The following is a 23048-nucleotide window of genomic DNA, read 5'->3' as shown; positions in this document are numbered from 1 at the left end:
TTTTTTCTCTAATTCTTGCTGCCTCCCCAAAATTCTGAGATGGGGATCAGTAAGTTTCCAAAGGAATTCATAATTTGAATTCCCATAATATCCCATAATATGAATTTCCAGAGGAATTCCTAATTTGGCCTGAGGTGTTAGGGAAAGAGGGTTATCATAATGATCATAACCTGGTGGTGAATATCATGGGTCCTCTCCAGAGGTAACTGTGAAATCAGCAAGTCCGGGGAGTTCTCATCAAAACCGGGTTCCCTTTCCGATAGACTTGATCATCCCACCTGTTTGCTCATGTGTATGTTTCATAGGTCTAACCGTCTATGTAGATTTGTTATATTAACACGTTAATCTGTTAAACTGTCGATCCCCCAAAATTGCAAGAATTGTGGTCATGCATTTAAAATATTTGTTTCAAATATGGGATTCAATCATCTTAAAGAGTTGAAAGTGTACAAGTGAATGAAGAAAATAAAGCATTTACAGTAATGGAGGGAATGGGTAATGTCAATGAATTATTTGCTTATAGGTGATGCACAAATAATGCATGCCACATTTCCTGCTCCAGTCACTGACCCAGAAACTGATAAGGAATTGAACTGCTGTAGTTAGTAACAGAGACAGAGAGACACAGACAGACCTTAGAGCATATTCACTCGCGAGCTATAGAGACACTGAGATTTATTCCTACAGGCGGTTAACCCTCATGCACAGGCTCGACTGGCTTAGTGCCTCCATAGAAGTGCCTTAATTGAATTGCCATGTAAGGCTGTGCCCTTGTCTTATCAAAGGTTATTCTAAGAAACAGCCATATGAAGAAAATTTCTCTATCTTTAGCGAAATTGCAGATAAAAACACTGCCTATTATGCTAGTTAATGTCCCTTTTAAGAGTTTACACAATACACTTTTTAACATCTAATGCCATATATATCTATGTATTGACCTATTGAAGGTATAGGTTAATGTCATATATTTATTTTATACACAAACTCACTCACACACACACACACTCCCAGACACACACACACACACACACACACACAGTCTGCTTTCCTTTTTTTCTCTTTCTTTTTGAGTGAAAACCACATAAGCCATTATATCTTGTTTTTTTCCTTGTTGTTTTGATATGCAGAATTCAACTGAATTTGTTCTCTATGGCTCCTGATGCTAGTATCTTCTTCATATATATATATATACATAAAAGTCACAGATTTACTTGTAGGTGAAGAAACTGAGCATCAAAGATGTGAATTAACTTGTCCCTATTCCACTCTCACGGGCAGTAGATGGCACAGGCAAGCTTTTGCCATTTTTCAATCTGAGCAGAGTTGTCATTCTTTATTTTATGCCACACCTATGGAAGTGCACAAGCCAGCCAACCTGCCTAAATTACATCCCTGCTGCCTGTTATGGAGCCTAGAACTCAACTTTGTTTCATTATATTCATTAAGTTTTAGAGGCTTTCTCTATCTTAAATGTAAAATCCACAATGCACAGACCACACTCAACTTTGTATATTAAGGAGGTGAAGTACTAGAAGCTTCTGCTTTCAGAGAGGCACACAAAGAGGAAACAAGTTATTGAAAGACACACAAATACAAGGCTGGGCATGGTGGTGTGAGCTTGTAATCCTAACACTTTGGGAGGCCGAGGTGGGTGGATTATCTGAGGTCAGGAGTTTGAGACTAGCCTGGCCAACATGGTGAAACACCATATCTACTAATACAAAAATTAGCTGGGCATGGTACATGCCTGTAGTACCAGCTACTCAGGTGGCGGAGGCAGGAGAATTGGTTGAACTCGGGCGGCAGAGGTTGCACTGAGCTGAGGTCATGCCACTGTACTCCAGCCAGGGCAACAGAGCAAGATTCCGTCTTAAACAAAGACAAAATATATACAAATATAAAAAGGCAAATCCACTAAAAAGACAGTTTTTCTAGTGTTTGTCACTCCATGTTTTTCAGGCCACAAAAGATTAAGATATTCTGAAAATTATTTTTGATATCTATTTTACTATTATCATCTAATGATTTATTTTAAAACAACACGCCTTCAAAATGAGAATAAAATAGAAACAGTCCAAGCAGAGTAATCAATCTAAAAGAAGATCAAATGCAAATGAACAAGAAACATTTAAAGACTAAAATGCTAATGATGATGAAGTAATTCTGAGGTAACATCTAGTAATGAGATTCACGAGATTCACCCCACATTGAACACTGTTCTGCGGTTTTTAGAGAAATTTGAAAGATTCCACTCTGGTCTAATCTACACAAAACAAAATTGTTTAAAAAGATACACTCCCTTACAGGGGAGACATAAAGAAGAATCAAAAAGAGACCACTGCCTTTTGGTTGTAGGATTTCATGAAATTCTGCAATAGTTGCACCATTAGCAAGGAAAAGAATACATGACAGGATGCCTGATGGAGGATGGTTGAGCTAACTGCCTAGAAAGTGGGAGACAACCGACATATATTATCACCAAAAAGAGTAAAGTTTCCATTATGATGGCAGTCACCAAAACAATGGCAGTATTTACAAATGCATAAAATTTGAGAAGGTAAAAGAAATATGAACAGTATGGGCAATGGAGGTGTAACATCATAAATACCGAAAGAAGTAGTGTTCAGATCATCCAAGCGGAAATGAAAACATGTTACCCAGTTTAATTATCAATGAACTGAGAGTTATCTGCTACTACATCAAGTAAAGATTATTTTCTGCCTGATGCACAGAACGCACTACTAGATTTAGAGTTGTGCATGCAGAAGGGATGATGCTGCAAAATTTAAGGGCATCCGCTTTTAGGGAGAAATAAGCATGGCTGTTGAAAAAAGCCCAAATTTGAATAGTATATTTTTGATGTAGAAGATACCTTCTACATATACAGATTTAAAAAACACATTTACATAGGTGAAACTATTTATGAGAATCTATTGCTTCTTGTACTGTGATATTACTAAAATACACTCTGTGAGAAAATCAGTGAATTAAAATGGAAAGCACATTGTAATTTCAGGGTGGGAAAATGGAGTTTAAAAAGTCAGTTTTCAATAACAATTTGCATATGACTGTGTGTATTAGTTTTCTATTGCTGCACAACAGATTAAAACAAATTTAGTCACTTAACACGTAATCTCACAGTTTATGTGGATTAGTAATCTGAGAGTTGTTCTGCTGGGTCCACATCTCAGGATCTCACAAGGATGCAGGGCAGGAAGAAGCTGGGGTGTGCTCTCATCTGGAAGCTCTTCTGGGGAAGAATATTTCTCCCCCATTCTTTCAGATTGTTGACAGAATCCATTTTCTTGCAGCTGAATGCTAAGGAAACTAGCTTCTTACTGACTCTTGGCTATGGGGTTTTCTCAGGTCTGAGAGACTACCCATACCCCTTTGCTATGTGGTCTTCTGCTGGGCAGTTCACAATATGGCTATTTCTTTTTTCAAAGTAAGCAGACAAATCTCTCACCTCAGTGTGCTAAACAGAGTCTAACACAACATAACCATGGGCAAGTCATCACCTTTGCCATTGTCTATTGATTAGAAGGAAGTCACAAGTCCCACCCACATTTGAGGACCTAGACTCACTGGGACTCACCTTAAGGTATGTCTGCCATAGTGAGTGAGTGCATATGAGCACAAACAGAGAAGGAATATGACAAATTAAATATCCTCTCAATAAGACATGAATATATGATTTTTTTCTTTTGAGTTAAAATTATTAAATTGTAGAAGGAAAGTAAATGGATACAGGCCAGGGATTTTTATATCCCTGCCACCTTAGAAAACCTGGTTGTGTATGGGCTACAGTACACCTCTTGCAGAAGCACCTGGAAAGCACTGACAACCCCAAAATATATCAATTTTTGTGCTATGCTTTTTGTTATTGAAAATTATCATATAATTGTCTCTAAGTAACTTCTGTGTGAAAATGTTTCAGAAATTGAATCTCTCATAAAATGATAGGAACAAAAAATGATACAAAAGGACCTGCAGTCAGAGGCACATTAAATGTTTTGCAGACGCCACAAGGTAAACAAAAGGTCAAAGACATATTCGTGTTCTGTGCTCTGTAAAAAATCAGAAACACATACAGACACACACTCAGATCATACAAAAGCTACTAATTAATGAACATCTATTACATATCATGTAATACTACAAGAACTCAGAGAATTATGTGTTAATAGCTGCTTCTATGGATTGTGAGGCTAACTTTTAGAAAGGATAATTTGACTAACAACAAGTTACATTGTAGCATATTATTCAAAGAGCTTTCCGTTTATTCATTCATATAGTCTTTACAACAGCTTTATAAATTAAGTGCTAGTGTTTGCTCCAGTTTACAGATTATAAAAATGAGGCACAGATAGAATAAGTGTCTTCTCCAAGGCCATCTGCTTATCATGTCACAATGCTAGGAACCAGGCATAGGACACACAGTTCCAGAGTCCCTGGCTTTACTCACTGTGGCAGGCTGATTCCCAGGGCAGAGCAAGGACTTAGCACTTATTTCCCCACCTCCTAAATGTGAGGTGCCAATTGTTCTTAACGGACTAATACTATCAAACTAAAATTAGATATCTTTACTTCACTCAAAATCCTGAGATGGCATCCCCCCTCAGGATATCACGATTTAACAGATCTAACCCTCGCTCCTCTTGTCACTAAGTTGTTCTTGCCCTCTTAGGAAGGGCTACAAAGTTTTGAATTTTCATATAATTTTATGTTAGAATTATCTTAAATTAAAAGAGAAAATAGTTATGGCTTTCAAAGCCTAAGTTCAAAATTTAAGTTTTAGATAATCCTTCTGGAACTAAAGACAGAGATAATTTGGGTGCCCAATATTAAAATAACTCATTCATCTGCACATTATTTTGTCAAATTCTAGGTTTTTGGGTTTTTTTTCTTTTTTTTTTTTGAGAAAGAGTCTCGCTCTGTCGCCCAAGCTGGAGTGCAGTGGCGTGATCTTGGCTCACTGCAAGTTCTGCCTCCCGGGTTCACGACTTTCTCCTGCCTCAGCCTCATCTTGGCTCACTGCAAGTTCTGCCTCCCGGGTTCACACCTTTCTCCTGCCTCAGGCTCCCGAGTAGCTGGGACTACAGGCGCCCATGACCATACCCAGCTAGTTTTTTGTATTTTTTAGTATAGATGGGGTTTCACCGTGTTGGCCAGGATGGTCTCGATCTCCTGACCTCATGATCCGCCTGTCTCAGCCTCCCAAAGTGCTGGGATTACAGGCGTGAGCCACTGCGCCGGGCCAAGTTCTAAGTATTTTTATAGTGGCCTAGATGCTGGTTCTTAGCTCATGGCTTTGAGCTGTCTTAGTTCATTTAGGAGCTGCACCCTGCCATGTGTCTCTGATCATTGTGGGTTCACTCACTGAAGGAAGTGAAAGGCAAATCCTCGACTTTCATCATCTCTTCAGAAGGATGTTTCTGGATTGAATGACAAGGAACAGATATTATTTCTGAAATGTAAAAGCAAAAGCCCAAATCCACCTTGTTTGTAACATTTTTATGAGTTAGGTGCATTGTTTTCCTAGAGAAAAGAAAGTGTCAGAATGAAGTGTCATGGCATTGAGTTTTAGTAAACATGTGTGAGCCTCAGTTCCTGTTCTACATCGGCATGTCTCAGGCGCTTATGAAAAGGTACATATTGCTTGGCCCCACACAAAAGTCCTAAATGAGGATGTCTGAGAAACAGTCATAGAATTTATATTTTTACAAAGCTGTCTGTATGCAATTCTAGTGAGCAGCCAGCTAGGTTTGTGAACCACTAGCAGAGAATAAGTAGTAATAATCCAAACAATAAGTCATCTGCCAGTTGCTATGTAGCAGAAAGTAACATAATCTCAAGTGAAGAAAAATGGAAACAGATTATGTTTGCATAGAGGTTTACTCAAGTACATTCATATATACTGATAAAAATATATTAATTCCAAGACAGTGAAAATATAAAAAACCATGATAGCATTTTATTGAGCACCTTCCTCAATAAAAAGTATGATACTTTGCAATGTGTTTGTGTTTGTTTAGTGGACATATATATATTTTACCTTTTCATTAATCAATTTAGAGTAAAAGATACTCTTCAAAATTAGTGCTTGAACATATAGTTCAATGCTGAATAACTGATAGTAATTGTATCAAAATAAATAAAGAGAAGTTAAATTGTAGCCTTAAGGCTCCTCTGTCTTCTTTCATGTTTTTATTTGCTTTTGATTTAGTCAGTTTACATATTATTTTGCTCCTATTTTCACCAAATAAATTAAACATATCAAAAGCTTTATTCTGTGACAGAGTATTACTGGCAATCTAGATCCAATGGTGAACAAGGCAGAAACAATCCTGGCATCAGAAAACTGACATTCCACAAAATGATAACCAAGAAAAACCTTAATAAAATGTTTATTAATAAGATGTCAAGAAGAATAAAATGACAAGAAGGAGGCGACTTGGCAAATATAGTAAACATGTATCAAGCACAGGGAAGAGCTAATATATAAGATGTTAGAAAGAAGCAACCTGGGTGGTGCAGGAGCAGAAAGCTTGTGTGGCTGGAGTCTGTAGGACAGTGGTGAGAACAGCACAACAGAAAGAAAAACTTGGGCTGCACAGGGAAGCCAAAAGAAGGAGCCAGTACTGAACTCGTGGTTAAGCAGAAGCTACTGGAGTATTTTAAGAAAGGCGATTGTTTGATCTGGTTTACTGCCTAAAAATGATCACTCTGACTGCTTTATGAGCAATATAAGAGTCAAAATGGACAGAAAAAATCACCCTTATATGACTATTGCACTTGCCTGGCTCAGATGAGGGCTTCTACTAGGAAGGTGGTACTGAGAAGGGAGGGCAGAGCGCTGAGTTATGACATGTTTTGGAGGTCAGATGACAGAACTGGATGATGCTGTAGATGAGAGTGGTGAATGCGTGTGTGTATTAAACCATCCTCAGAATATGTTGATAGTTTCTCAAGGTGGTTACAGTGTTTGTATCTCATGTACATGGTGTAGTTTTAAAGTAAATATCTACTTTGTATATTGAAAGTAGTAATACGCATGTTAGAATTCTGTTAAGAAGGTGTAGGCTCCCCTTTTGTTTTCAGCAGTTCACCTTCAAGTAGTCCTAATGTGAGACTATTAGCAGAAGTTAAGCTTCTTAAATACATATCAAAGACAGTTATCATGTAATCATGTGTCTTTCCATATCTTTCTATCCTTCCATTGTCTGACCAAATATATTGTTGAGGGATGATAATGTATGTATGAATGTCTCACAATTAAGACTATAATTTAGCTTTGGTTCTTCTAAATTGAAAAATTACCATTATCTTAAAAATATATTTGCATGTGGATACGTATGTGTGCATTTTCAAATGACAGGTACTTGGGGGAAAACGAAGGGACCAACCCGTAATTTACTCTGTAGGGATCCGTTATCAATGTGAGCAGCGAGGCATGTGGTCCCGGGAGTTGGTGGGAATTTTCCACACCAAACAATTCTAATGATAGACCATCAGGTGGGGCAACAAGGACAGTTCCGTGGCATTACAGAGCCTAAGCCACAGTGGCACTTTGCTAAAAGGTTAAAGAAGCATATGTAGTGAGAGAGATGAAGCAGCCTTATATTGACAAAAAGACTTTGTGTTAAAATAAGCATAGAGCATTCCTAATGGATATTTTAAGTGACTATTTTGCACAACTGCTTTTGACTAAACCAGTTCTACTTCACTTAGAAGGTGAAGAGACTGTTGCTGTAGCAGCATTTCTTCTCCTTGACATTATTTTTCAGCGTATAGAAAAAGATATTTCAGAAATAGTCATACAAACTGGGGCAGCTGGAGACATGCCTATGCTTATATCCTATAAGTAAAAATATTTCTATTATGCTTGTCACAAAAACTCAATATCGTGGTATTGATGAGTATTATGCAAACATGGAAATACCTGTAAAATAATTGTAACACATTTTTAGTTAATTCTTTTAAATTCTTTCAAATTTCACCTAATGAGAATCTAAAATTCAAGTGCACCTGTATGTCACAAATGGAAAAGATAAATCACCTTAAGATCCAGGAGAAAGTACATGCAGATCCCATGGGCATTGGAGATGGAGGATGGCATCTTTCTGTGGTACAGAGTGTGCAAAATTTAAAGACTAACAAAATAAGGGTTTGAGTTCTTGCTCTTAGTATTTCTTATATACAGTTGGTATAACAAGACATAAAAAGTTATCGATGAAGTTTATTGAAGATCTCATAGAGACTGAGGTAACTGGAAGGGAAAATGCTATTCTGAGGAAAAAGAGAAAGGTTGCTTCTAAAAGAAGAATGTATTTATTATTTCTTGTTTGACACATAAAACAATAAGTGTACCTATTTATGGGGTACAATGTGCTGCTATGGTATGTATACACCAGCGAATGAATAAATCAAACTAAGTAACATGACTGTCACCTCACATACTCGTGTGTGTGTGTGTGCGCGCGCGTGCATGAGAAGATTTCAAATTCACTCTCTTGGCAATTTTCAAATATGCAATACATCATTATTATTTAAAATCATGATGATGTACAATAGATCTCCAGAACATAATCTGTCTGTCTAACTGAACCTTTACACCCTTTGACCTATATTTGCCCACTGCCCCCTTTCCCAAGTCCCTGGTAACCAGCATTCTACTCTCTGTTTTTCTGAGTTTGACTTTTTTCGATTACACATAAGTTAAGATCACTCAGCGTTTCTCTTTCTGTGCTGGCTTATTTCATTTAGCATAATGTCCTCCGGTTCATCCATGTTGTTGCTGATAACAGAATTGTCTTCTGATCTGGAATTGTACATTAAAACCACAATGAAATATCACCTCACACCTGGCACAGCTTCTTTTATCAAAAAGATCACAAGTGTCATTAGGGATGTGGAGAAAAGGGAGCCCAGATACACCGCTGGTGGGAATGTAAACTAGTACAGCCGTTAGGAAGAAATGTATTGAAGTTCCAAAAAAAATTAAATACACAACTGCTATATGATCCAGCAATTTGACTACTCAGTATATATCCAAAGGAAATGAAATTAGTATGTCAAAGACACATTCATTTTATAGCTGGATAATTTACCTGCAGAAAATGCCTTACTAAGTCTTCATTTGAGACAGTGGAGGCTTTGTAGCCATGGTTAGATGCCTGTTTGTTTCTTTTTATTTTCCTTTAATGGTGTAATTTACTGTTATGTAACATAAGACTTTAAGTACATGTCTGGATTTTAAGGTATTCTAGAAGGGGGAACTGAAAAAAATTTTAAAAAGAGGGTTTGATATAAAAGAGATCTTGTCAGGACTGTGGTAGGTGGGTGTCCTGAAGATGACCTAAGCAATTGAATGTCATATACCAGGAATGACCAAGCAACTTTAGCAAATCTGAAATGTAGCAATTTTTTAATAGACCATTTTTTAGAGCAGTTTGAGGTTCACACCAAAAGCAGGAAGTACAGAGATTTCCCACATGCTCCCTGCCTGCACACACACAGCTTCCCCCACTATGAACATGATGCCCCAGAGTGAAGCATTTATGAGGAATGAATCAACATCAAGACCTCATTTTCGCCCAAAGTTTGTGTTAGAGCTCACTCTTGGTATTGTGCATTCTCAGGTTTCTGCCAAATGTATAATTATATATATATATATATAAAATATATAATATATAAATATAAAAATATATAAATATATATATGTATCATGCATTATATATAAATATATATTATATATACATAATTGTAGTATCATATGAAGTAGTTTCATTGCACTAAAAATCCACTGTGATCCATGTATTCATCCCTCCCTCTCCCTGTCCCCCAGCAACCACTGATCTTTTTACTTCTGCAAAGTTTTGCCTTTCCCAGAATACTATGTCATTTGAATCATACAGTAAGTAGCCTTTTTACATTGACTTCTTTCACTGAGTAATACGCATTTAAGCTATCCACATATCTTCATAGCTTGATAGGTTGTTTCTCTTTAGCACTAAGTAATATTTTATTGTTTAGATATACCACATTTTATTCATACATTTACCTATTGAAGGACATCATTACTTCCGAGTTTTGGCAATTACGAATAAAGCTGCTGTAAACATCCACACGTGGGTTTTTACATGAACATGTTTTCAGTTCATCTGGGTAAATATCAAAGAGCATGATTGCTCTACCCTATGGTAATGGTAAGAGTATGTGGAATTTTGTCAGTAACTGCCAAACTGTCCTCCACAGTGGCTGTACTATTTTGCATTCCCACCAGCAATGTAGCATGTAATTTTAACTTTCTTCCTCTGCTGACTTCTACCGTAAAACAGTTCCTCCTAATTTAATCCTAAGAAATGTTTGCTCCTACTGTGGCCTTGTGTTAGCATTGGTGTTGGGGAGTGCAGGAAGGTGAGGATTTGCATGGATCCATTGGTATCAGGAACAGATGGGATCCAAAGGAGACAAATATAAGAGAGAAGGAGTGGCTGACTTGAAGCAAGAAAAAAGAGCCAATGAGAACCGAGAGAAACATAAGCTTCCTGGGAATCCTCTGCGATGCTGCAGATGAAGATGATCTCTTTTTTTGGTTCCATATGAACTTTAAAGTAGTTGTTTTTTTTTTTGTTTTTGTTTTTTTTTCAAATTCTGTGAAGAAAGTGATTGGTAGCTTGAGGGGAATGCATTGGTTCTATGAATTACCTTGGGCAGTATGGCCATTTTCACGATACTAATTATTCCTATCCATGAGCATGGAATGTTCTTCCATTTCTTTGTGTCCCCTTTCATTTCGTTGAGCAGTCGTTTGTAGTTCTCCTTGAAGAGGTCTTTCACATCCCTTGTAAATTGGATTCCTAGGTATTTTATTCTCTTTGAAGCAGTTGTGAATGGGAGTTCACTCATGATTTGGCTCTCTGTTATTGGTGTATAAGAATGCTTGTGATTTTTGCACAAGAGAGATATCACTCTCCTTGTAAGAGTCTTGAGATTTTCTGAGATCCCCAGATAATTTGAAGTTAGATTACTTTCTTTGTGAGGATTTGTCTGCCTTTTTACCCAAAAGAATTTGTAATGGAAATAATATAATCTCTACATAACCAAACCATAATCACGGCATTATATATCTAAACCAATGTGCTCTATCAGAAACGCTACTGAAAGTAATATTTGTAACCATATGTTTATACCAGGAAATAAAAAGTTGAAAGTACTCAGAGATACATTTTTAAAGATAAGATATGAATACAGGAAATTTCACAGTATAAGATTTTCAAAAAAGATGTCTCTCTCAGTATATATTTTCTTTTGTGCAAAAAAGAGAGACGATGTACAGGAAGCTGTCCTACATTTTTTAGCGTCACGAGTCTTTCTTCAGTGTGAGTTTTTCTATGTTTCCCACGGTATAAGGGACAGCTGAAGGCTTTCTTATATTTTTCACATTTATAGAGTCTCTCCATAGTGTGAGATGCCACATGTTGCCTAAAATGGAAAAAAAAAAAAAACAAAAAACCAGACACGTAGACCTTCCTGCATTTCTTATATTTCTCAGTTGCACCTCCAGTGTGTTTTCTCAGGGCAGGTTAGGTGTAAGTAATTAGCAAGGCTTTTCCACACGACACGTCTTTATATCTTCTCTCTAGTGTGAGCTTTCACGTATCTTTAAAATTATATGGTGAAGCAAAGATTTTCTCACGTTTCTTATATTTCTATGGTGTCTCACTCCTTGTGGGTTCTCCCAGCTGAAGCAAGGTAGGAAAATTCACGGAGAGCTTTCCCCCAGTTTCTACATTCATGCAGCTTCTCCCCAGTGTGTGGTAGATGCCCTAAGTTGGTAGGAATGACTACAAGCCTCCCCACATTTTATACCTTCATAAGGTTTCTCTCCACGGTCAGTTCTCAGATATTTAATGACAAATGAGAAACACAAGTTTCTTCACATTCTTTCCACATGTATTAAATCTTTCCAGTGTGACCCCTGATATATGATGGACAGCAGCCTTGCAATGCTCACATTTATAGTGTTCTTCTTCATTGAGAGTCCTCACGAGAGTCCTCGAATTCGACAGATAATTTCAGGCTTGTCCTCATTCCTTAGATTAACTGGGGTTGTGTCCAGGAGAGTTTTGATATGATTCTAAAGGGATGATGGGTCCACGGAGCCATTGCACACTGAATCCATAGGGTTTCATCCCAGGAGCACTTCTTTTCAGCACACTAAGATTTGGAATCCAGCAGAAGGTTGTCCTACATTGATTATCTTCTCTGTGTCCTGGAAGCCATGTAGCACATGAGTTCTCAGATGACCCTTCTCGTTCTTGTGATGAACTTCAATGCCAGCATTCACAAGTTTTTCTTCAATGAAGGCCCACAAGTGATTCCTGGTGATCTTGGTCTATTTTCTGTTTATTCACTTTTCCTCCATAAATATGATACTGAACAACTTACTGGTTTTAGGTTGAAGCCCATAATCTATTGAGGTCACATTTCTGAAATTTTTGAGCATCATGTCTCCATAGGGAGTTCTTGGTTAGGATGAAGAAAAACCCACTCCTTCTGGAGAACATTCACCCACATACACTAAGATCACAACGTCCATAAACAAGGCAGGTGTGAGCCATTCTAGGCTATTCACAAGTAGTACAGAGGCTCAATACCAGGAAATAAAGAGTGTGGATGGTGAGGAGACATCCACCTATATCACTGCCAAAAGGGAAACTCAACTCAAAGATGTACTGCTAGGTTGGCTGTCCCTAGTGAGAGGATATTTCCTCGTTCTGATACCCGGAGGTCTCTGTGGGCATCTTCCATTCATTCCAAGAGGTAACTTAAAAACTATGGGCTAAAAGAGCTGGAACAGGGGACACCCTAGGCCATTTGAGACTGACAGGGAAGGTGACGTCTACTTTTGATTCCTACCTTCCTTTAAGGGAGTGTGGACATGGCACAATAGGACCCAGCCTATACCGTTTAACTTAGCCTTGAAAAATGCTAAAAAGCACTCCAGATCTCCTCCATATTGGAGAATACCCCCAGGATAAAAGTGGCCCCTAAAGTGGGGCTCATCTCTCTAGAGTTCTTACCCCTTCTGAAACTTGTCTAATAATCTCTTGATGTTATTAGCACTCTGGTGCCATCAAGCATTGTATTTTTAACATTGTAGACTTTTTTTTTTTTTTTTTCTGCTCAGCTTAGGGTTAGTTGTAAATGACTAATGTGCTTTGACTAATTTGGGGTTGAATAATGAAGGAACAAATTAATAAGCACTTGCTTACTGGACAGTAGTTTTATTGATTTACTATAATAATAATAACAAACATTATTGTGGACCCAGGCTTAGAGGAATATTTACTTATCTTTTTATTATATAATGCATATTAAGCTTTTTGTCATATCTTAAGCATAAATATCAGTCTTTCTCACTACTCTAGTTAGTAGCACAATTAATGTGTTCCCCTAGGGTCACAGGTATCTTCATAGATTTTTCTGTTTACATTTCTAGTTTAGTCTTCTTTTGATAATATCTACTTACTACCTTGTGAAGATTTGCCTTATTTCAATCATTTTTGACCTTCATATGTCTCAAAATATTTTACTTTTTCCAAGTGATAGCTGATGTCTCTTTAGATAGTTTGTATAGCTACTTTCTGAGTATAGGCCAAAACAGGATAATAAGCAAATGAAAATGGACTTGGAATTACATTATCTCACACATTTCTGAATAGTAGACCAGAGAATGTGAAAGAACCACAAACAGGCAATTTGAATATATACATTTTAAAAGACAGTTTTGAAATCTCTTAATATAAATAAATGTTTAAATCTTACCTTATGTCTCCCAGAGCAGAGTAATTGCTGCTGCTGAAAGAAACTGACACTTACTTGGATCACATCTCTGCAGGAACAACACATTTCCAGAGCATTTGTCATCATTTTCTATTGCTCAGTTCCATGGTGACAGCTTTAAGAAAAACTGTTTCTGATGTTGCAGGATTCTCTTGAATCTCTGCAAAGAATCTTCTTTAGAAAGGCTTTTCTGTGACTGTTTTCATATAACACATAGTCTAGTAAGAATTAGAAATTAGAAATAACTGAGCTTTAGTCACAGGATAATGTTTTCCAGCCTTGAAAGAGTTTGTTTCTTTGTAAAATATTTGTCATTTAATCTTGCCCCCACTATTATCTACCTTAATGAACTCTAAAGACTTCTCTCTCATGGAGCGCATTTCCCCCGCTATTTCCCCTGCAAGTTCTGTGTCAATAGTAAAACTTCATTTTCCTAGTTTCAGAGATGGTTTAGATAAATATTATTTTAAGTCTAGACAGTATTTTGGTCACTATTATATTCCTTTTGCACAATGTTTAATTGGTAGCAGTATATTGATACCAATTTGCTTAGTGAATAGCCTAATTAGTTGTGATAGTTTGTGTATATGTGTAGTTGCGAATATACAAATATGCCATATATATCCATGTGCACACTTGTGATATGTGTAGCGTTGGTCTACACAGCTCCAGCAATGTGGATTAAAATATATACATGTCAGAAACTAATAGCATTTCAAGTAGGTATCAGTTGTGATCTTAATATACAGTGAAAGGAAAAATATGAGTTTATGAATTCTACTGTTTTGTTATACTAGTTTCAGATGGTAAAGAAGCATCTAATGAATGTTAAAAATATTTTTCACTTGAAACCTAGCACTCAGGTTAATATCTTAAATAAGAACTCCTAATTTTATCTGCATTTACATATCTGTATCTATATATAATTTATCTATTTAGTGTAAGAAGCTAACAGGAAGTAAGAATTATTGGAGATATGAGATAGCCTAAAAGCCTTTAAGAGACAACCTAAAGAATAAACAATTTTGATGAAGCAATGTGTCACAATAGAAAATCTGTTTTGATTACTGCTTTCAGCTGTTATATAAACTGTGAGTTATAAAGTATAATAAAGTGAAAATACATTTTCATTAGCATAACTTATTTTCATCTATGAGCAGAGAAAGCAAAATGAGGTAAAAATAGAGGTCAGAAGAGTACTTGGGGAAGTGGCATGTGTCCTGCTCCTTCTTACCTACGTACCTAAATATGCCAAGGATTTAGAAAATGAATTAAATGACACATAATTACTAGATAGTCAAAATACTACATTTTTATTTTAAGAATATTAAAAGAAAACTCTGGAAATATCATCTGTTGTACATTCCAGTATTGTAGAAAATAAAATAAATTACTATGTAGCTGTCTATGAGTATTTCACATTTTGTGAACTATATTGAGGTAAAGAGCTATGTTCTGCAGTCTGAAAGAAACAATTATGCATTTAAGGGAAATAAAGTGATGAATATAATAATAATCAGCAGAATATAATAAAAATCCCTAAAAGAAATGAAGTGCAATCATATTTTATTCCAATTGAAATTTGAGTTTTAGACCCTTTTTTGTTGTTGTTGCTGTTAAAAGTCATAAGTGAATTTGCTGGGATGAGTAGTTCTGTGTTTAGATACATATGTGTTCCCTAAAAATGAGAAAGTGAATTTATTTTGCTTACAGGATTACAAAGTGGCAATAATATGTTTGAGTATGATTAACATCAAGTGTAATTCTGTATATAAAATGACTTCCAAAAGGTTTGTATTATTTTAAATGTTATATTTTTAACATATTGTTTCATGTGTATTAAATTTCTAATAATGCAATCTTACTTAATGGGCTCTTAACAAAGGCATATTTAAAATGTTTAAAATAATTAAAATAATTTTAAAATAATTAAAATAATTTTTAATAAATATTTTAAATATTTAAAATAATTACACAAAGAAAGGAGAGAGAGTAATTGAAAACAAAGTATTCTAAGGTCCTAGCACCATTGAAAATGATTTAAAAAGAACTTACGTTACACTTGATTAATTCATAGATATCATTTGTGATAAATCAAGAATGCAGAAATGCTGGTTGAAAGCAGGACACAATGTGTAAGTTAATTTAATGAATGACAAAAGAAGGTATTCATATATATGTTTATATTTCTATATAATATATAATTATACATATTGCCATTATTTATAATGCATTATGCATGTATTATATATATATATATACTGCAACAAGAGAACATGAAGGAATTAGTGAAATATATAATTGGTGCATACATATTAAATGTGCAAGTAGATAACATCTAGAGTGTTTCCATACAACATCAGAGATCTTACAATGTAATAAACTTTGGAAAACATTAAAATTTCAATGGATATTCGGTAACATTTTAATATGTGTTTAGGATATTATAATGAATTTGATGTTTTGCCATACAAGGCCATGTTACAAATGCCATAATACCCTGAAGCAAATTAAAAATAGAAAAGATCTCCGTAGAGTAGCATGCTTACTTCTTTCCAGAACTTACTCTGTGAAGGATAAAGTCATGTAAATAAAATTATGTATGTTATAGCATCAGTTTGTGTGCTGAAACAGGGCCTGGTATGTGAGATATTCTGAGACTATGAACAAGACAGAAGGAAGAAAGTAAGAATGTGGAATTTGAGTAGATAATTGATAGATGAATAGAGCTTTTCCAGGTAGAGGGATTTTTGAGGCCAAGAGAGGACCAAGAAATCAGGATGTTTAAGATAAGAAAATAGTATTTTGCATTTGGGGAACTTCAGAGTTTGGCATGACTATAGTATCAAGAGTGTTCAACAATTAATAATAATGGTCAACATTGATCAATGCTTTAGTATGTGCCAGGGTTCTCTACCTGTGTATACCACATGTAATGTTTAATTTATTCTTCATAATAACCCTTTATGATATATTATCCTCCTTTTGCCAATAGAAAGTAAATGAGGTCAAGCTAATAATATGGTATCCTTTTAAATAAATGTATTGTATTTGTTCAATATTCATTTAATTTTATCAGAGAAAACTGCATTATTAATGATAAAGTTTATACATTTATTTCTCCGTGTTTGAAGTAAGGGCTTATTAGGTGTAATTCCCCCACCTCCCAAAACATACCTCTTAGATCAGCATCTTTATACTTTTCCCTTTGCTTATATTCAGTAGCATATTTCCCTTTACTTATGTTTGCTTGCTGGTAAATATTTAATAGCTGGCTCTGGGGGAAAAAAAAAAGAAAGGAAAGAAAAAAAAAATCCCTGATACCTAATGTTTGCTGATTTCTGTTGTGCAAATACTCCTATCAGGGTAAATTTAAACTACCAAAACATGACGTCACTGAACACAAGGCTGGGAAGACGAACGTACACACTATGTCGCCACCCAGCTCAACAACGCAATGGCCCATGTCTCTTCCTTCTTGTCATTCTTAAGACTTCATTATTCCTAATACAGAGGTGTACTCTTCTGACCCAAATTTCTTTATATCCTGTGTCTTTGGAATAGTGTTTTCCACACTCTGTACTGATTCTTTTTGATTACGTGCTTTGATTTTCTATCTTTTTCTTTCCCCACAAGAATGTGAACTACCAAAGAGGAGCTTTATCTACTATTTCATCACTGTACCCCACATGTATCTTAGTATCTGGCATATAAACTCAATGCGTATATGTTGAATTGAAGAATAAGACTTTGGTCAAGGCAAATATGAGAGGCATTCCCTTTGACCATTCATGTTACTAGATCGGTAGGTTCTAATGTTAACAAAAATAAGTTAAATTGGTGATATGCTTAAATGATAATTTAATAATGATATGATATAGTTTGTGGACCTACATCTTTATAAAGATGAAATTGTAAGGCAAATATGCAATGTTCCGCTTTTTCCAATAGAGATGTCAGATGGACGGCATGAGGTCATTTTCTGCTAAACCACGATTTTGTGGTTTGTATTTTATTGTAGCTCTGTGGAATGGAGTGGAAGAGGTAGAGCAGTGGTTAGAAATAGGAAGGCAGATCTTGGGGCCTATAATTCATGCTAATGTCATTGATCACAAGGACTCCAGACTCTTGTACATCTCCAATATGGATGCTCCATCAATATGGAGTGCACAAGAGTCTGCATAATGATTGATATTGTGTCAAATGTTTATTGAATTGAAATTAAGAAGGAGACATTTAAAGGTGCAGGGTTATGTGATCAAGATAAAATGATTTTCTGGATCTTCGAGTTAATATTGATAATGCAGCTATATCATTTTGTTTACACCTCAATCCTCACAAATTTTTAGATATAAGTATATTCAATTATTGTTACATTCTCAGAGTGAAATGCAAATTATTTGGTAATTATGGTTTTACTGGATGAACTTCTATAGTTTAGGTAGTTTAGGAAAACCAGTCCAGAATTTTTTGAAGCATGGCATTGGATATGTGCTGACTGACTCATGTGTTCATATTCTGTGATATAGTTTGATTACTTTAGAGACACATATAACCAACTCTAATATCTTTTCTCTTTCCTTTTAATTGAAAAATTCATCTTAGTATACTTGTGCGTTAATGCCAAGATAATTAATTGTAGTCTACCCATAAAGGCGAAAGTGGAACATTCTCAAGACAATCAAAGAAAACTGCAGAGAGGAGTAGAAAAAATGAATTAATAAATTTCTGTGTCATCGAAGTAATATAGAAATTCATATTAAGAAAACATTTACTTTTTAAAAAATTATTAATCAAAAGTCATGCTTATGTGTTCTAGCTGTTTTTAAATATCATTCTGCCTATTGGAATGTGTTTTTAGCAGTAGGATGCACATATCACACAAACACAATTCAGCAATGAATGGGAACATTGTATTGATCTCTTAAATTACTACATTTTCAGGGACTTATTTTTACAAAGGAAAACACAAGAAAGAACAGTTAGACTTATATCATATAAAAGCAGTGTCTTGTCTTTCTGAGATCCATTTATCCCAGTAAACTCCCTTTTTACCTTGAAATTATTCTTCCTTCCTTGTTCCTATGTTCTAGGTGCCACCATTGCAAATCTGAAAATTTTGCTTAATACTGCCTGTTCTGATTATTCCATACACAGACTAAACATTTTCCCTTGATGTTGCTCTAGTTTTCTTAACAGCGTCATGCTTCCATTAGACAGCAGCTAAACCCCATTTTTTCCCCTCTGTGGGACCATATTTGCCTTATGCCTCTTTGTCCTTTTTTTTTATTTTATTTTTTATTTTTGAGATGAAGTCTCACTCTGTGGCCCAGGCTGGACTGCAGTGACCCGATCTCGGCTCACTGCAACCTCCTCTTCCTGGGTTCAAGTGACTCTCCTGCCTCAGCCTCCTGGGGTTACAGGTATGAGGCAACATGGCTGGCTAATTTTTGTATTTTTAGTAGAGATGGGGTTTCAGCATGTTGGCCAGGCTGGTCTCAAACTCCTGACTTCAAGTGATCCTCCTACCTTGGCCTCCCAAAGTGCTGGGATTACAGGCATTAGCCACCCTCTTTGTCTTGACATGCCTTTATTTATTTTATTTTTTTTTAATTTTTGCCTCCTTATCCCCACAGTTTCCACAAATCCCCATGCTTACTTGTAACTGGGAATCTAAGGTTTATTCACATCATTGTTCAGTCTATATTCATGATTTTCATTTTGCCAAGTGTCTCAGACCCCATTCTCTGGCTGAGCCTCAGTGCCCCAGAAAACGAGGACAGAATTTATATTTCTCTAAGCGCAAGATAAGAACTTTCTGTGGATGTGATATCTGACTTCATGTTTTTTGACCATCTATACATGCCTCATTCCTCAATTACATCATTCTCTCTCTCTCTCTCTCTCTCTCTCTGTGTGCTTTCGAAAGGATTCTATTTAGCTTCTGCATTTGTGAGCAGCTGAAAACAGAATGGAATTCAATTCACTATATAGAGCATTTTGAATTGTCTCTCTTTGGCTAGACTTTAAAAATGTAATAAGGGGTGTCATGGAAGGAACTTATTTTGGAAATCCAGAGCTCATTTGCATCTATATTGTATTTTGTGTCAAGGATTTGGGAAGGTCAAACACTCTCATTGAGATCATATAATAGACAGAGGTCACTTTTCTCTGCAGACAAAAATCCTTCATGATATTTATTCATGAACTAGGACAATCGCAACAGTAAAATAATTCATTGCCCAAAATATCTTTGCTCAAAAATTCAAATAGCCAGATGGTGGTTGTGCATTCTTACATCCTTTAAAATATGCTGCAGTCAACAGATTATAAGTCAGTGAGAGAAAGGAGAGTTGATATTCAGTGTAAATATAATATGGTCATAACCATCTATCTGTTATATGCAGTCACAAGAGAATAATATGATGAAAAAAGCAGTATTTTCCTTAATACAGGTCGTGGTATTTTGTGCTAACATTGGTGTAACATAAGTTTTATATATAAATGTATTAGTCTTATATTTACCATATATGAAGATGGTTCTACATCATAAAATTCAAGAATTTAATTCATGATTCTTACATAATACTAAATGCAAGCTTATCAAGTAGTATGTCTTATATGATTGGCCCCCAAATAGCAGCCAATTAGGCCTAATATAATAATGTCTATATCTACCTGATATATTACTTTCCCTAGTGTCATGTCTTCAGTTGATATGGTACAGAGTTGGGGCTTAGGAATATTCAGACTTTAAAATTGGGATATATAATTTTCCCAGTTGTAATTATTTTATAAACATAATTTTATGTAGTAGCCTACATTCCTTTTTAAATTTTTTAAAATAGAAGACAGAGAACTTTCACATGTTTGAGAAATACAGTAAATGGAAATCATAATTCCATCCAAAGTCTTGGTTAAACAAAACTTTAAAGAAGCAGTTCTATAAACCTATATAGAGCAAATATATTTTATCTATCTCTTTATCTATCTATCATCTATCTGTGTATCTATCTATCCATCTAAAGGAAATTGTTCATTAAGGTGGAATAATTCAGGAAAAAGTTATTCATGTCTCTAGGAGATTTACAGATACTTTTCACTCCCTGGAATGCAGCTTCCCTTACCCCAGCCTCTTGCTTTCCATTCCTACGTCTGGTAATTTCACCTCACCTTTTGCCAACAACTCTATTGTCAGTTTCTCTGGGAAGCTTCTTTACCCTCAGCACCCACCCACACCAGTTTATATTCCTTACTTTCACATGGCTCTTTCTTATTTAACTCTTACAACAAATAGAATTTTAATTATTGATATAATTATTTGGTTGATTAGACTATGCCATCCATAAGAGCAGGGACTGCGTCTCTTTTTGATTACTGGAATCTTTCCTAGTCTGATATAAAAATATTTGTCAAAAGAATAAACTTGGCTTAAATAAGACATACCATATAAGTGGTCATTTTAGTTATTAAATACAAATGAATTCCTAAATAGTAAATACATAAGGGAGTTTAAGGGGACCTCTCTGTGTAGTGTCACAAATATTGCCCTTTGTAACCTGTTGTATTGCAAAGACTGTGCCGCGTGAAAAGGTTGTCAAACTTGAAACACTTAGAACATGAAAACTTCCTGGTAAAAAATGGTTGAGATCTATCTCTGCTGTCTAAGGAAGCCTATTGGTACAGAGTGCCAATAAATGGATGCTTAACACAGATAAAGGGGGCTAGGTCAGCCGAAGACCAAGAGCTGGAGCAATGGTCCTCCCCTTTACCTGAATCTACATTCCCTTGTTATTATGCATGGAACTATCCCAATATGGAATTCATGGCAAGTGTAACTAGCCTATATACATCTATTCAAGAAAATAAAAACAATAATAAATTATGATAAAATTCCACATTTAAACATTAAAAAGTGTGAACTACAGTTAAGGACAGAGACATACTTTGCACCCTCACCAACGGTGTGAGAGCATTCCTATTTCTCCACATCCTCTCCAGCATCTGCTGTTTCCTGACTTTTTAATAATTGCCATTCTAACTGGCATGATATGATATCTCATTGTGATTTTGATTTGCATTTCTCTAATGACCATGATGATGAGCTTTTTAAAAATATGTTTGTTGGCCACGTAAATGTCTTCTTTTGAGAAGTGTCTGTTCATATCCTTCACCCACTTTTTGATGGGATTTTTTTTTTCTTGTAAATTTGTTTAAGTTCCTTGTAGATTATGGATATTAGCCCTTTGTCAAATGGGTAGATTGCAAAAATTTTCTCCCATTCAGTAGTTTGCCTATTCACTCTGATGATAGTTTCTTTAGCTGGGCAGAAGCTCTTTAGTTTAATTAGATCCCATTTGTCTATTTTGGCTTTGTTGCTATTGCTTTTCATGTTTTAGTCGTGAAGTCTTTGCCCATGCCAGAATCCTGAATGGTACCACTTAGGTTTTCTTCCAGGGCTTTTTATGATTTTAGGTATTATATTTATGTCTTTAATCCATCTTGAGTTAATTTTTGTGTAAGGTGAAAGGAAGGGGTCCAGTTTCAGTTTTCTGCATATGGCTAGCCAGTTTTCCTAGCACCATTTATTAAATAGGGAACTCTTTCCCCGTGCTTTTGTCAGATTTGTTGAAGATGAGATGGTTGTAGATGTTTGGCATTATTTCTGAGGCCTCTGTTCTGTTCCATTGGTCTATACATCTGTTTGGGTACCAGTATCATGCTGTTTTGGTTACTGCAGCCTTGTAGTATAGTTTGAAGTCAGGTAGCATGATGCCTCCAGCTTTTTCTTTTTGCTTAGGATTGTCTTGGCTATATGGGCCCTTTTTATGACTCTACATGAAATTTAAAGCAGTTTTTTCTAATTCTGTCAAGAAAGTTAATGGTAGCTTCATGTAGACAGCATTGAATCTATAAATTACTTTGAGGAATATGGGCATTTTCACAATATTGGTTCTTCCTGTCCTTGAGTATGGAATGTTTTTCCATTTGTGTGTATCCTGTCTTATTTCCTTGAGCAGTGTTTTTTTGTTCTCCTTGAAGAGGTCCTTCACAGCCCTTTTAAGTTGTATTCTTAAGTATTTTATTCTCTTTGTAACAATTGTGAATGGGAGTTCACTCGTGATTAGTTCAATCATTGTGGAAGACAGTGTGGCAATTCCTCAAGGATCTAGAACCCAACAATCCCATTACTGAGT

Source organism: Colobus angolensis, unplaced genomic scaffold, assembly GCF_000951035.1.
Source record: "Colobus angolensis palliatus isolate OR3802 unplaced genomic scaffold, Cang.pa_1.0 Scaffold287, whole genome shotgun sequence".
In the NCBI taxonomy this organism is placed as follows: Eukaryota; Metazoa; Chordata; class Mammalia; order Primates; family Cercopithecidae; genus Colobus; species Colobus angolensis.
Note: the sequence above shows the minus strand (reverse complement) of the source record.